The sequence below is a fragment of the Zingiber officinale genome, chromosome 4A (assembly GCF_018446385.1).
Source record: "Zingiber officinale cultivar Zhangliang chromosome 4A, Zo_v1.1, whole genome shotgun sequence".
NCBI lineage: Eukaryota > Viridiplantae > Streptophyta > Magnoliopsida > Zingiberales > Zingiberaceae > Zingiber > Zingiber officinale.
Genome location: NC_055992.1, coordinates 7769390 through 7784772, shown reverse-complemented (window position 1 = coordinate 7784772; position 15383 = coordinate 7769390).

Genomic DNA, 15383 nt, shown 5'->3' with positions numbered 1-15383 from the left:
CTCGATCAGACTTTGCATGTCCGAGTGCGTGAAGGTACCTTGGTACTCGCTTGGCCTTAGCTCAGCCGGTAATATACTACGAGCTTCTGTAAGGCTAAGTACCTTTATGCTGAGTCGGGCTTTGCCTGACCGAGCATGTGTAGGTATATTGGTGCTCACTTGGCCTTCACTCGGACTGTAATATACTATGAGCTTCTATAAGGTTAAGTACCTTTACGCTTGATCGGGCTTTGCCTATCCGAGCGCGTGAAGACACCTTTGTACTCGCTTGGCCTTAGCTCGACCGGTAATATACTACGAGCATTTATAAGGCTAAATACCTTTACGCTCGGTCGGGCTTTGCCTGACCAAGTGCGTGTAGACACATTGGTACTCGCTCGGCTTTCACTCGGCCGATAATATACTACGAGCTTCTATAAGAGTAAGTACCTTTACGCTCAGTCGGACTTTACCTGACCGAGCGCGCAAAGGTACATTGGCTATATACCTCTCTTATCTTTCTCGATCATGACTCCTTCTTCATTTGGCAGGCTGACCTATCATAACCCGCATCACTAGCTTCCCCTTCAAGTCTAGTCAAAAGAGGTATGCCCGACTGACTAGACACGAGTTTCAATTTTGTTTATTTGCTCTATTTGCCTAACTCATTATTTTTTCTTTTTTCTTCTTTTATACCTTGAGAATCGCATGATTTTCCAAAATTGTCTCTTTGGTAATTGGTCCTTCAACGGAAATAGAATGTCAGAGGCACTCAAAGATATGACGTCTCAACATATGATTTGGTTTGTTCTGTCTATCATAAATGTCTCTTTATGGGTGATCGCCACATAGCACTTTTTTCCTATTTCTTGAAGTAACTTTTAACATGCTTCTTTATTAACGCTCTATCATATGCCCCTTAGCAAATCAAGCCTTCTCCCATCGTGAGCCATTTCATTTTGACGGAGATCCTTATCCCCTCTTAAAACCTAAATCTTTTTCATTTCTTTACTCTTCGTCTTCCTCAACTCACTTTTTGGCGCTTCTCCTTTTCGACCTTCTTCAACACTGCGCTTCTTCGTCTTCCCCGCCCTTCTTCTGTTATCTTCCATCCTTAAGGACCTAGTAAATTACCTATCCCTTAAGTGTTTCTATTTTTCACCATGGCTGAGGAGTTACTAGTTCCTTGGTACACTCTGACTCATTCTTCCTTTAGTACCGATGATCGAATTTCTATTCTCTCGCAATATGAAATCCCTAAAGAATATCGCATCAAAGTCGCGCAACCTGATGCTCATCCCCATCTTCCTCCTGATAAATATGTTACCTTCTTAAAGGCCAATTAGCGGCAGACTTATGTTTGCCTATTCCTCTGTTCTTGTCGGAAATAAGCCAATATGTCAGTATCTCTTTACAACAATTTACTCCAAATGATTTTAGATATCTATGAGAGTTATATATGTTATTCCGCCTTTTTAGTATCCCCTCCGCTCCTCAAAACTTCTTCATGTTTTCCTATCCCAAAAAATCAGAGCTGGGGGTATTCCTTTTTTTAGTCCCGTCCTAAGATGGTGTTCTTCACAGACATGCCTTCCTCCAACAAGGGTTAGAAATCATGCTTCTTCTTTATAAAATTTCCTAATCCTGTTACATGGTCTACCACATGGCAATCTTCTTTTCCTCCTCTTCCTGATGTAAAAGAACTTCATCAACAACCGACCTTCTATGATTATTACAATAGATTACTTGGTCACCGCTTTTACATCTATCAATAACTACATAATGATCTTCTATACCTTTTTGGTCTGAGCCCTGTTCAAAAAAGATTACAATGTTCCTTTGGTAAGTCTTTACACTTCAGCCATCACTCTTTTACTAACTAAAATACTCTTTTTTATTTGTTGTAGTGGATGTTGTATTTAGAGCTTTGGTTGACAAGAAAATCCGCCTGGAAGAGGAGGCGTTATTATCCAAGGAACGAGAGCTTAATGCAGAGCTTAACGCTGCATCAACTCAAGCTTTTGATGCTCCTTTGCCTGAACCCTCTACCCAACCTATGCTCACTTCTAGTTCTTACACCACCTCTAGGGAGACATCCACAAGTTTACCTCCTCTGTCGGAGGACACCCCTTTGGAGCTACCAGAACAAGCACCGGAAACTACTCCTACTAGAAAAATGCTCTGGGCAGAGGTTAACCTTAGCACCCCTCCCCAAGAAACGGGCTATCTCTGTTCCCGAGGATATACCTGTAGGAGATATTCAATCTACTTCTCTAGAACCTACCATATCTTCCTTATACCCTATGCTCACTTCTCCACCTATTCAACCACCGGAAGATCCTCCCCTTCAAAGTGCCAGTTTAGATCCTGAGTTCATGATGACCTTCCCAGAACTAATTCCTTTACCTAACCAAGGAACTCAAGGTCCTCCTATTATTCTCTTCTCACTTCCTTCACTTCACAGTTCTTTATCATTCTCCTCGGGGGGGGGGGTCTTTGACCACCATTTGGCCAGAGGTCTGCCGACAACTTGAAAAACTCACCTCTGCTGAGTTGGCTGATAAGTTTTCTTTCGAGGAAACTAAGGTAACATGCCCTTCGTCTCTTTATTTTTTCATTAATGCACTCTAACAATAATTTTCTTTTCTATAGCGGTGGGTCATTAATATGAGTGTGACCCATCAATTAAATGATTTATCTCAAGAAAATGCAAACTGAGATAGCAAACCCCTGGAGCATCCTCTTCTCACACCTCTAGAGAATTAGTGAAGTTATCCAGCCAGCTACAAGAGACCCGTAAACTTCTTGAGACAGAATCTACAAATTCAAGTACATGGAAAGCTTCTGCAGAGCATTTTGAGTCTCAAGTTAAATCAGAGGCTAACATTCGCTCTGAATTCTCATCCAAGCTAGATAAATATATCGCTGAGAATGCTCAAGTGTTCTCTCAGTTGCAGGCACTAAAGGAGGCTCATGCTTTAGAATTAGCTACTAAAGACTTTGATTTGCAATCTAACGACTCTGAGCTAAACCTTCTACATTCATCCTTAGCCACAGCTCAAGCGAATATTTCCTCCAAAGAGTCTGAATTGAAAGCCTCTCAGGATGCTCTGGCGGATCATGAGGCGGGCGAAGATGAACGATTTGAAAAGAGGAAAAGAATACTTTTAGTATCTCCTGAATTCAATGCTCCTATTGCTGCTTCGATTGCCAGAGCTTTCACTCATGGGGATGAGGGGTGTATAAATCAACTAAAAGAAAAAAGACATAATTTCTGATCTTCCAGTCAATTTCCTTGATTGTCGAAAATTACTTGATACCATACCCCCTGATCTGTTTCTCAAGCTGATCTAGCTTTGGTTCTAGTTTTCAACATGCTTTTGTAATGTAGAACAATTTTGAATATTAACCTTTTCTTATGGTGTTTTACCTATTTACACAATTTGTTTTTGTTCTTATTTGCTGAGTATTTAGAGATTTGCTTGACGTTATGCTAATTGTAGTTGATTTGGTTTTATTATTGAAGGGTTGAGTTATTATTTTTAATCAAAATTGGTATGTTTTAACATTCACTTGGATTTATTTTATTGCATTTGGGGTTATCATTTATTAATCTCCTACAAGCAAATTATCTTTATTTTAATCTATACATTATTTATTGATAATAATTTTTTGTTAGACCTTTACTGGTCAGGCAAGTTCACTGTTATATTTAATTTCCATTGAACTTAATACTTGACCGACCTTTAACGATCGGTCAAGTTTAGATATATATGTATATATATCCTTAACTAACCTTTAGACTCGATCAGCCAATAATCTTAAGACCTGAATAGTTGATACTGTCCGACCGAGTTTATACACACATATGCATATTTTGAACTAGCCTAAAGATTCGATCGGTCGATAATGGTTGACCGAGTTTACAATACAAGAAGCATATAATTTTTATTTTATGTAAATATTTAGTCTTTCTAAGAATCTTGAAACTTTTAAGTTTGGTAATGACTTTAATATCTTAGGAACGTAACCTTTTGCATCGGTTACCAATACTATTTTTCTATTGGTGACACATGTGTTCATGACGTCTGAACTATACCTATCTCATTATTGTTGGAACCCCAAGGTGTTTTGATGTGATCAAATAAGCTAAGTTAGGTCCTGCGTTGTCTAACCCTTGTGTCTAAGTGTGCAGGAGCTTAGGAACACAAGAAGTTGAGCGGAAGACGCGGCTAGCGAGAAGGATGACACGGGGAGAGAGCCAACGGGCTCGGTGCGTCCGAGGGACGAGGTAACCGCGGAAGAGTACACCGGTGGACGAGAAGAATGTGCACGGCGTTCAAGGGATGAGAAACTGGGAAGGAAGGCTGCTCGAGGAGAAGGCCGGAACATGGGTTCGGGTGAGCCCTATTTCGGATGGCCGAGATCACCCAAGCCAGCGGAGCCGAAGCGAACAAGAACCGGACCGAGGCAGGACTGAACCAGAGAAGAGGTCCCGGACGAAAATGTCAACATCTGTTGACTTTGGGCTCCGGGGCGCCCGGACCTGGATTTTGACCAGGATCGCGTTAAACGCGTTCTGATCATTGGGGGATAAAATTTTATCCCCCCAAGGCGCTCGGAACCCCTTCGGGACGCCCCGACCAGTGCTATAAATATAGCACTGATATGCACAGTTAAATCAACTTACTTGTAATCAGTTTTCTCTGTGCTTTCATTTCTGTTCTTTTTATTTGTGCTGTCAATGCTGTAAAGAGGCTACTCCACCCGAAGGAGATCATCAGATAGTGCGCTTACTTTCCTTGGATTAGCAATCCCCTGATTGCAAACCAAGTAAATCTCTTGTGTCTGATCTTTTCATTTAGTCTTTTCTTTTTAGTATTACAAGTGTCTGTTAATTAGTTGAATATCTGAGAAAGATTTTTGGTTTAATTTTTGTAGGGCAATTCACCCCTCCCCTCTTGTCGGCCTCCAAAGGGACCAACAAGTTGTAGGTGCAGGGGAGACCGACAAGAGAGGGGTGAATTGCTGAAAATAAAAAATAAAATACCCTCCTCGGATTTCAACTCAGAAATAAATGCAGCAATAAAATAATAGCAACTAAATTAAGGAAACAGAAAAAGAAACAGGAACAAACGAGACTCAAGGATTTAACCTGGTTACAACCAAGGAGGTTGTTAATCCAGGACAATAGAAAAAGCGCAGTAAGAAAAATCTCCTTCTCTGAAGACGGAAAAGCCTTTTACACTTTGGAAGCTCACTAGTTGCTTAGGAATTGCTTACAGATGGATTGCTTGAGTTGTTATTGAATTCCTAGCTCCAGGGGCCTTTATATAGTTCCTGGAAAGTCTATCCCGAGGGTCCAAGGCGCCTCCAACAAGGTTCAAGGCACCTCCAGCTCGGTCAGCGGATAAAACTTTATCCGCAACGCAAACGGTCAAAACTGACCTGTTGAAGGCGCCTTCAAGCTGGAGGTGCCTCCAAGCTGGTAGCTCACTTTTCAGCCTGGTTTCTTCAGCTTCCGACGCTCCGTTCTTTTGGGTGATTGCGGCCAATCGAAATAGGGCTCACCCGAACCCAATTCCCGGCCTTCTCCTCGAGCAGCCTTCCGTCCTGGCTTAACATCCCTCGAACGCCCGTCGGCTCCCTTCCTGTGCCGTCCTTCTCGCTAGCTGCGTCTTCTGCTCGAATTCCTGTGCTCCTAAGCTTCTGCACACTCAGACACAGGGATCAAACATAGCAGGACCTAACCAACTTGGTTGATCACATCAAAACTATCACGGGGTCCAACAATCTCCCCCTTTTTGATGTGCATCAACCCAAGTTCAAGTTAGGGTAAAAATAGACATAAATAGTAATTTTAAAGGAAAATTACTAAACTAACATATTTAAGCATAATTTTGCAATAAATAAAATTGCAACACATCTTCAAAAAAAAATAGGTAAAATTTTCATTTTCCTAATTCTCCTTACTCCCCCTAAACTTGTACCTTACTCTCCCCCTTTGATCACAGCAAAAATGGGGTCTTTAAGTAAAAAATTTTTTTAAGTAAAATTGAAGTTTTGAAAATTTTCTAAGTAAAAATGAATTTTTGAAAAAATTGCGAAGTTAAATTGAATTTTCCAAAAAAAATTCTAAGTAAAAAAAAATCCTAAGTAAATTTTTAAATGTTAAGTTAAATGAAGTTTTCCAGAAAAAAAAATTTCTAACCAAAAAATTAAGTTAGAAAAAAAAATTTCTAAGGAATTTTTTTTTATTTTAACAAATATTTGATAAACTTTCAAAACATTATTTAATTCTTGTTTAATGCTTTTTCAGAAAGTTAATTAAACATTTTCTTTCAATATTTTAGCTTCCAGGTCGTGGCGAGGCACTTGGCCTTCTTGGTAATTGGAGCAACAACCACTTCCTTAGACAAAGCTTTCATAAAGAATTTCAATGTTTAATTTTCTCTCTTAAAGCTTTTTAATTAAAAAAATTAAAAAATTAATTTAGCACAGATTTTGGAACCCAATAAAGGTTCCTTCCTACAGGATTAGTCAAAAACTTAGGGGTTATATAATCCTTAGGAATTTTCCTAAGTTGGGTATATAATTTTCCATAAATTCTAAGTTTTGATTTTGGAAAAACATTTATCTTTAAGCATGCATCAGTTTTTAATTTATCAATTTTAAATTTTAAATTTTCATTTTCTGATTTCAAATTTTCATTTTCTTTTTCTAATTTATCTAATTCTCTAGAAAGAGCTTTAATAAATCTAAATGATTGATTCGGGGTTAGATTGCGTACCTTACTTATCTGATCTGGTGACGCTCTCCCTTCGCTGCTGCTTTCTTCTGACGTTCCTCCCCCTTCGTCGATGCTCATCTCTGAGCTGGACGTTTCTTCTAGCTGATGGCTGGCCATCAGTGCTAGTCCCGAGAATTCTTCGACTTCCGATTCGGAGGATGACGAATCATCCCACGTGGCCTTCAGATTCTTGTGCTTGGAGGGTTCTGGTGTCTTGTATTTTGACTTTTCTTTTTCTTTCTCCTTTCTCTTTAGCTTTGGGCAGTCATTTTTGAGGTGTCCCTCTTCGTTGCAGTTGTAGCAACGAATCGTCCTCTTCTTTCGATGATGCCTCTGCGATTTAAATTTGTTAGTACTGAAAAACTTATTGAAGCGTCTTACCAGTAGTGCCGCTTCGGATTCGTCGACTGAGGCTTCGGAGTCAGAACTGTTCATCTTTGCCTTTAAGGCAATGTTCTAACTTGTTTTCTCTGCTCCGTTGGGTTCTGAAACTCGAGACTCGTGACGTTCAAAAGTGGAAAATAATTGTTCTAAAGTACTTACCTCGAGGTCCTTAGAGATGTAATACGCATCTACTAAGGAAGCTCACTCTGGAGTTCTCGGGAAGGCATTGAGCGCGTATCGGATAGAATCCCGGTTGGTTACCTCTTCTCCAAGGTTCGTTAGTTGCGTTATCAGCTCCTTGATTCTCGCTTGGAGTTGCGCTACCTTCTCGCCTTGGTTCATCCGGAGGTTCGTTAACTGGTTCCGGAGGATGTCGCGCTTCGCTAGCTTCGCTAGCTTCGCTTCGGAAATACCTTCGTGAAGCTCCAGGAATTTTTCCCAGAGATCTTTCGCGGAGTCGTAGCTTCCGATCCGATTTACCTCCTGCGGCGGTAGAACGTTGAGTAGATGGAACTCAGCCTTTCCGTTGGCGACGAAATCTGCTTGCTCCTTTTTCGTCCAGGTATTTTCCTCCTTATCTTTCGGAACTGCATAGCCATATTCATTATTAACAGAATGTCAAATTCAGTTTTAAAAAATACCTCCATTTTGCGCTTCCATGTGGCGAAGTCTCCGTCGAACTTCGGGGGATGGATGTTCACTCCGGCCATCGTCTTGATCGTAGTGCTTCAGTTAGCGGTTAGTCCTTCTGAGGCGATCAGGCTCTGATACCACTTGTAGGAGCAGCGGAGACCGACAAGAGGGGGGTGAATTGCTGAAAACAAAAAATAAAATACCCTCCTCGGATTTCACTCAGAAATAAATGCAGCAATAAAATAATAGCAACTAAATTAAGGAAACAGAAAAAAAATAGGAACAAACGAGACTCAAGGATTTAACCTGGTTACAACCAAGGAGGTTGTTAATCCAGGACAATAGAAAAAGCGTAGTAAGAAAAATCTCCTTCTCTGAAGGCGGAGAAGACTTTTACACTTTGGAAGCTCACTAGTTGCTTAGGAATTGCTTACAGATGGATTGCTTGAGTTGTTATTGAATTCCTAGCTCCAGGGGCCTTTATATAGCTCCTGGAAAGTCTATCCCGAGGGTCCAAGGCACCTCCAACAAGGTTCAAGGCGCCTCCGTCAAAACTGACCTGTTGAAGGCGCCTTCAACAGGGTTGAAGGCGCCTCCAAGCCTGCTGGAGGCGCCTCCAAGCTGGCAGCTCACTTTTCAGCCTGGTTTCTTCAACTTCCGACGCTCCGTTCTTTTGGGTGATTGCGGTCAATCGGAATAGGGCTCACCCGAACCCAATTCCCGGCCTTCTCCTCGAGTAGCCTTCCGTCCCGGCTTAACGTCCCTCGAATGCCGCGCACGCTCTTCACGTCCACCGGAGTACTCTTCCGCAGCTCTCTTGTCCTTCGGACGCACTGAGCTCGTCGGCTCCCTTCCCGTGTCGTCCTTCTCGCTAGCTGCGTCTTCCGTTCGACTTCTTGTGCTCCTAAGCTCCTGCACACTCAGACACAGGGATCAAACACAGCAGGACCTAACCAACTTGGTTGATCACATCAAAACTATCACGGGGTCCAACACAAGTGGTATTAGAGCAAGGCGCTTCAGGATGACTAACCGCCGATCGAAGCAACTAGATGGTCGGACCAAGCATCGTTCCACCAAAATTCGAGGGGAACTTCCTGGAAGCGTCGTATGGAGGTATTCCTAAGAACTGATTTCGAAATTCGGTTTATAATGAAGTATGATTTTTTAGCTCCGACGAATCAAGATAGAGAAGAAAAAGAAGAGAGCAATTGGACAAAGAAGAAGCAAAATGAATCTGTAGCAAACAGTCGTGCGAAATATCACCTACTGAGCGTGTTACCGCCTCAAGAGGTCAACCGCATCGGAAGCTATTCATCTGTTAAAGAACTCTGGGAGTTACCGCCTCAAGAGGTCAACCGCATCGGAAGCTATTCATCTGCTAAAGAACTCTGGGAGAAGTTCCTGGAACTCCACGAAGGCACGTCTGAAGCGAAGCTTGCTAAAAGAGACATCTGTTAGGATCGATGGATTGCGGCTAGAGAGGGGGGGGGGGGGTGAAAATAGCCGACCCCAAATTGCTCGTTTCTTCCTACGATTAGGGTTAGCGCAGCGGAAATAAAAATAATAGAAATGAAAGCGGAGAAATCAAACCTCAACACGCGTCGATGTAACGAGGTTCGGAGATATACTCCTACTCCTCGGCGTGTCCGTAAGGTGGACGAAGCCTATCAATCCGTCGGTGGATGAGACCCCGGAAACCCGGCTAATAATTACTCCTTCTGGGTGGAGAAACCTCGCCACAATGTCTTGCAAAAGCAATACAGGAGTAGAAAGCAGCAAGAAGCAAAATACAATACAAATGTATGAAACACCTTCGCTTACTTGCCTTCTCTTCGACTGGATGAAGCAGCAGCTTCTCGGATCCAACCACAACAGCAACAGCAACTGATCAGTTCATCCCAGCCGAGTGGAAGCTCACAAAAAGCTTCAGGAACGAAGAGCTTAGCAAAGCTTGCAGAAGAACTTGCAGCAGCAAGAAGAAGAGGCAAGAACAAGAAGAAGCAGAAGCTTCGGAGAAGAAGAAGAATGTAACTGTAGCAGCCCTCGATCTCCTTTTATAACCTCTGATATCCTGAGCCAACCTGCGAACCTGCAAGCAAAAAGGACAGAACACAGAAGCCCGAAATAACCTAGCCGTTGAGTCACATTAGTCCCGGACCGATCAGCTCCACCGATCGGTCCAGAGTTCTTCGACGGTCATGGAGACCGATCAGTTTATGCTGATCGGTCCCTGCACCGATCAGAATGCTTCACAGAGTTGCCCAACTCTCTGTGCACTGATCGGTCCCGGACCGATCAGACCCTCGGTGATCGGTGCATCACTGATCGGTCAGCAGACCCCAGTGAAGGCTGATCGGTCTTGTGACCGATCAGCGTGCTGGATCGCTCACCGATCGATCCAGTCTTGATTTTGCCCAAACCAAGTCTAAACCAATATCCGTCAACCTTGACCTCTTGGTACATCATGCTTAGCATCCGGCCACCCTTGACCCGCTAAGACTCCCCACCAAGTGTCCGTCAACCTTTGACCCACTTGACTTTTTCTTCGTGTCAAGTATCCGGTCACTCCCTTGACCTACTTGACCTTCTCAACACCAGATATCCGATCACCCTTGATCCATCTGGATTTTCCCTTGCCCGGCTTCACTCACCAGGACTTTCACCTAGCTTCACTCACTAGGATTTTCACCTGGCTTCACTCACCAGGATTTCCAATCTGCCCGGCTTCACTCACCAGGACTTTCCAACTGCCTGGTTTCACTCACCAGCTGCCTGGCTTCACTCACCAGGACTTTCCCACTGCCTGGCTTCACTCACCAGGACTTTCACCTAGCTTCACTCACTAGGGTTTTCACAAGTGCCTGGCTTCACTCACCAGGACTTTCCCACTGCCTGACTTCACTCACCAGGACTTTCCCACTGCCTGGCTTCACTCACCAAGACTTATCCGTCTGCCTGGCTTCACTCACCAGGACTTTCCACATCCGGTCCAGAGAACGAGCTACCGAGCCCTCTCTGACCACAGTTCGGGGAACGAGCTACCGAGCCCTCTCCGACTTCCATCCGGTCCAGAGAACGAGCTCCCGAACCCTCTCTGACCACAGTCCGGAGAACGAGCTATCGAGCCCTCTCCGACTTCCCATGTGCCAAGCTTCCATACTTGGACTTCTCCGTGCCAAGTCTCCATACTTGGACTTTTCCCGTGCCAAGCTCCCTGCTTGGACTTTTCACCATGCCAAACTCCCTGCTTGGACTTTTCACCATGCCAAACTCTCTGCTTGGACTTTTCCCATGCCAAGCTCCCTGCTTGGACTTTTCCCGTGCCAAGCTCCCTGCTTGGACTTTTCCGAGTCAGGTCAACTCACCTCGGGTCAACCAGGTCAACCTTGACCACGGGTTGCACCCACAATCTCCCAAGCTTGTATCCTTGTAAAACATCAAGATACAACTTTTCTGTTCACGTCAAACATTGTCAAACATAACTAGTCAAATATCAAAACACAACTCGAGTCAAGTCAACTCGAGTCTGGTCAACCAGGTCAACCTTGACCTAAGGTTGCACCAACAATCTCCCCCTTTTTGATGTTTGACAAAACTCATAATCAAACTTAGGTTTTCTAATGTTCTTCCTTGAACATTCTCCCCAAACCTACACTCTCCCCCTTTTTGACACACATCAAAAAGAGTGAATCAAGGTCAAGAGTTTCTTTCTAATAAAGGTCCCATACCTTTCATTGAAACCCTTAATTTCCCCCTTGATACTAAGGTCAACAATTAACTTAGTGATAATCTCATATCACTCAAGTCTTTAGGAGTAAAAACTCCCCCTAAAAGTCAACTCCCCTTGACTAATAGGTAAAATTCCCCCTAAAGGTCAACTCCCCCTTAACCATTGCACCAACAATGTCTTGGAGAGTTTCAAACATTCAAAATACCAACTCCCGAGCTGAAATTTCAAACAACCAGTCGAATTTCAGCAATTTGGCACGCCCTGATCGGTCACCAGACCAATCAGGCTCCCTCTGGATCGGTCCAGTGACCGATCCACACAGACCTGGACCGATCAGGGAACCTCCTGATCGGTCCACGACCTCTGATTTCTGAATTTTTCTTCTCCCGAAATTCAGAAACCTCTAGAAAATCACAGAAAATTTTAAAAATTGTAAAATTTTGAGGATACATTCCTCATAACATATACTATAATGGAAAAATAGTTTTCTATGAAAATAGCTTCCATTTTTCAATCTTAATACAAAATTCACAAGTCTTTGAAATAGCTCAAAGTTAACTCATCTTTGTATCACCTTGTTCAATGATGAATGCTATCACTAGAAAAGCTTCATCAAGGTTTTTCAAATCAATTTTAAAATGATTTTAAACCATTTAATTTAGGACCACAATCTTAGGGCTAAATGTACATGACTTGTACACAAGCTTTCCCTATGATCCTCAATTTCTAATTAGGCTCATCTAGGTACAAGAACTATGCACCTTGATCCTAACTCATGATCCTAATATCTCACACACATCTAAGGTGTATCAAACACATCCAAGTCAATTTTGATGTGAGATATGGGTTTAGGTCATCTTAAGCTAAGTTCTCATGTATTTTCTAAACAACAATTTGATCTCCATATCAAATTGTGTTTTTGTCCTTAAATCAAATTAATTGATTATAAATGCAAAAGATGATGACATGACATAAAATAGTATCATAAATGAAAACATGTGCCAATGTCATGATGTCATGGCATAAAGTGTGAAACTTAACTAGAGCATGGCATATAAATAACTTAAGCATTATCATGACATTTCAAATGATGATAAATTAAGTATGATGTCATGACGTGGCATATGGCAAACAATATATGGCAAATAACATGTAAAGGTATAGAAAATACCTAACTCTAGCCTTAGTTGCCATTTTTGATCATTTGGCCATAAAATCCATATTCCTAAGTGTATTAGACCTAAAATCATATACTAAGGATTTTTAGATCACTATGTACCAATTAGATTGACCCTAGAAAACTCTTCAATTGTGATTGGCACATCCTAAACACCTTAGGAATAATTTTCCATTTCATTTCCAAGGCTTGATTACACCTTGAAAATTCCTATAGTGCCACCTTTTGCCATGATTAGGTTAACTACCTATTCAAGTAAGGTTGGCACACCCTAACTCATCTAGCGTGACGAAATCACGCTCCTAGGAACCCAATACCTATTGGAACTCATTGGGTTCACTAAATATTCACTAGGGATGTCTTTCCTAGCAACCCTCCTAATGACCCTCCTAGGCTTTAAAGCCTTGGTCATTTGGGACTCATCAAGATTCACTCTAGGGGTGACTCCCCTTGTGACCTTGGTGATGGTCTTCCTAGCCCTAGATTTTGTTCCATAATCAAATGGAACATTATGATAAGTGGGCTTGACCACTTGGGACTTAGGTTTGTGACCCAAACATTTCTTGTCCTTGGACATTGGTTTTTGACCCTTAAACCCTAGAGATGACTTCTCCAAGTTCTTAAGAGCCTTTTCCAAAGTATCAAGTCTTGACCTCAAGACTTGATTCTCCTTCTCTAATACCTCAATTTTTAATTTTTCATTTTTCTTTGAGGTATTCCTAGGCATGTGTCTAGTTGTTTTGGGGTTTCTACCTAGATTTTTCTTAACCTTAGATGGGTTAATTCTAGGATTGACATTTCTAGTATTATCCTTATCTAGGTTAACATGTTTGGCTCCTAAGCTCATGTATTGGTTCCTAAAATTAACATGCTTATCATTATTAGCAATTGCAATAAAACTACTAGCATGCATCTTATTAGAATTGCAATAATGTGCCTTAAAAGGTACCTTAGAGTTTGCCTTAGCTCCCCCTATCAATGTGCTCAGTCTCTTGTCCTTGTGAGGTTGCCTCCCCCTCAGACATTGACTCCTATAGTGTCCCCTTCGCTTGCATTGGAAGCACACCACGTGCTCCTTGCCCTTGCGTGTTGGGACTCCGGCTTCCTTGATCTTTGGCGCCGGTGGAGTCTTTCTAACCCTCTTTGGACATTTACTCTTGTAATGTCCAAATTCCCTACACTCAAAGCACATTATGTGTAATTTGCTAGAAACTAAATGGCTTGAGTTACCTAGAGTTGAGGATGGATGAACGCTCTCTCCTTCATCCCTTCCGGAGGTAGAAGCTTCTTCTTCTTGCTCCGAACTTGAAGAAGAACTCTCCTCCTCTTCTTCTTTAGATGTTGAGTGGCCCTCAACTTCTAAATCCATTCCTCCATGAAGTGAGCTACTTGGCTCACTTGACTCCTCTTCATGACTTGAAGTGGAGTTCTCCTCATGGAACTTTGCCAAGTTATTCCACAACTCCTTGGCATCGTTATATCTACCTATCCTACACAAAACATCATTAGGTAAAGAAAATTCAATGATTTTTGTTACCTCATCATTGATGGTTGATTGGTGGATTTGCTCCTTCGTCCACTTCTTCTTCTCCAAAAGTTCTCCTTCTTTATCCAATGGAGGAGTAAAACCTAATTGCACACACCTCCAATTTTCTAGGTTAGTCATAAGAAAGTACTTCATTCTTACCTTCCAAAACGCGAAGTCGTCGCGATCGTAGAAAGGTGGAATTGTGACGTCTTCTCCAAATAACTCCATTCTCTAGCTCGTGCTCCCCCGGGTGTTGATCCAACGAAGAGCGACCTTGCTCTGATACCACTTGTTAGGATCGATGGATTGCGGCTAGAGAGGGGGGTGAAAATAGCCGACCCCAAATTGCTCGTTTCTTCCTACGATTAGGGTTAGCGCAGCGGAAATAAAAATAATAGAAACGAAAGCGGAGAAATCAAACCTCAACACGCGTCGATGTAACGAGGTTCGGAGATATACTCCTACTCCTCGGCGTGTCCGTAAGGTGGACGAAGCCTATCAATCCGTCGGTGGATGAGACCCCGGAAACCCGGCTAATAATCACTCCTTCTGGGTGGAGAAACCTCGCCACAATGTTTTGCAAAAGCAATACAGGAGTAGAAAGCAGCAAGTAGCAAAATACAATACAAATGTATGAAACACCTTCGCTTACTTGCCTTCTCTTCGACTGGATGAAGCAGCAGCTTCTCGGATCCAACCACAACAGCAACAGCAACTGATCAGTTGGTCCCAACCGAGTGGAAGCACACAAAAAGTTTCAGGAACGAAGAGCTCAAAGTCTCGTAAGAACAGCGGCGAAGCAGAAGAAGAGGCACAAGAAGAAGGCTAATTGAGAAGAAGAAGAATGTAGCACCAGAGCCTCGATCTCCTTTTATAACCTCCGATACCTGCACAGCCAACACAGAAACCAGCGGAGAAGAACACGGTTCGAATAACCTAGCCGCTGAGTCACAACGCAGTCCCGGACCGACAGCCCACCGATCGGTCCAGAGTTCTTCCGACGGTCATGGAGACCGATCAGTTTATGCATCGGTCCCTGCACCGATCGGAATGCTTTCACGCAGAGTTGCCCAACTCTGCAGCATTCTCGACGGTCCCGGACCGATCAGCTTCGCCGATCGGTCCCCGCACCGATCAAGAAGCTCACAGGCACATCGAT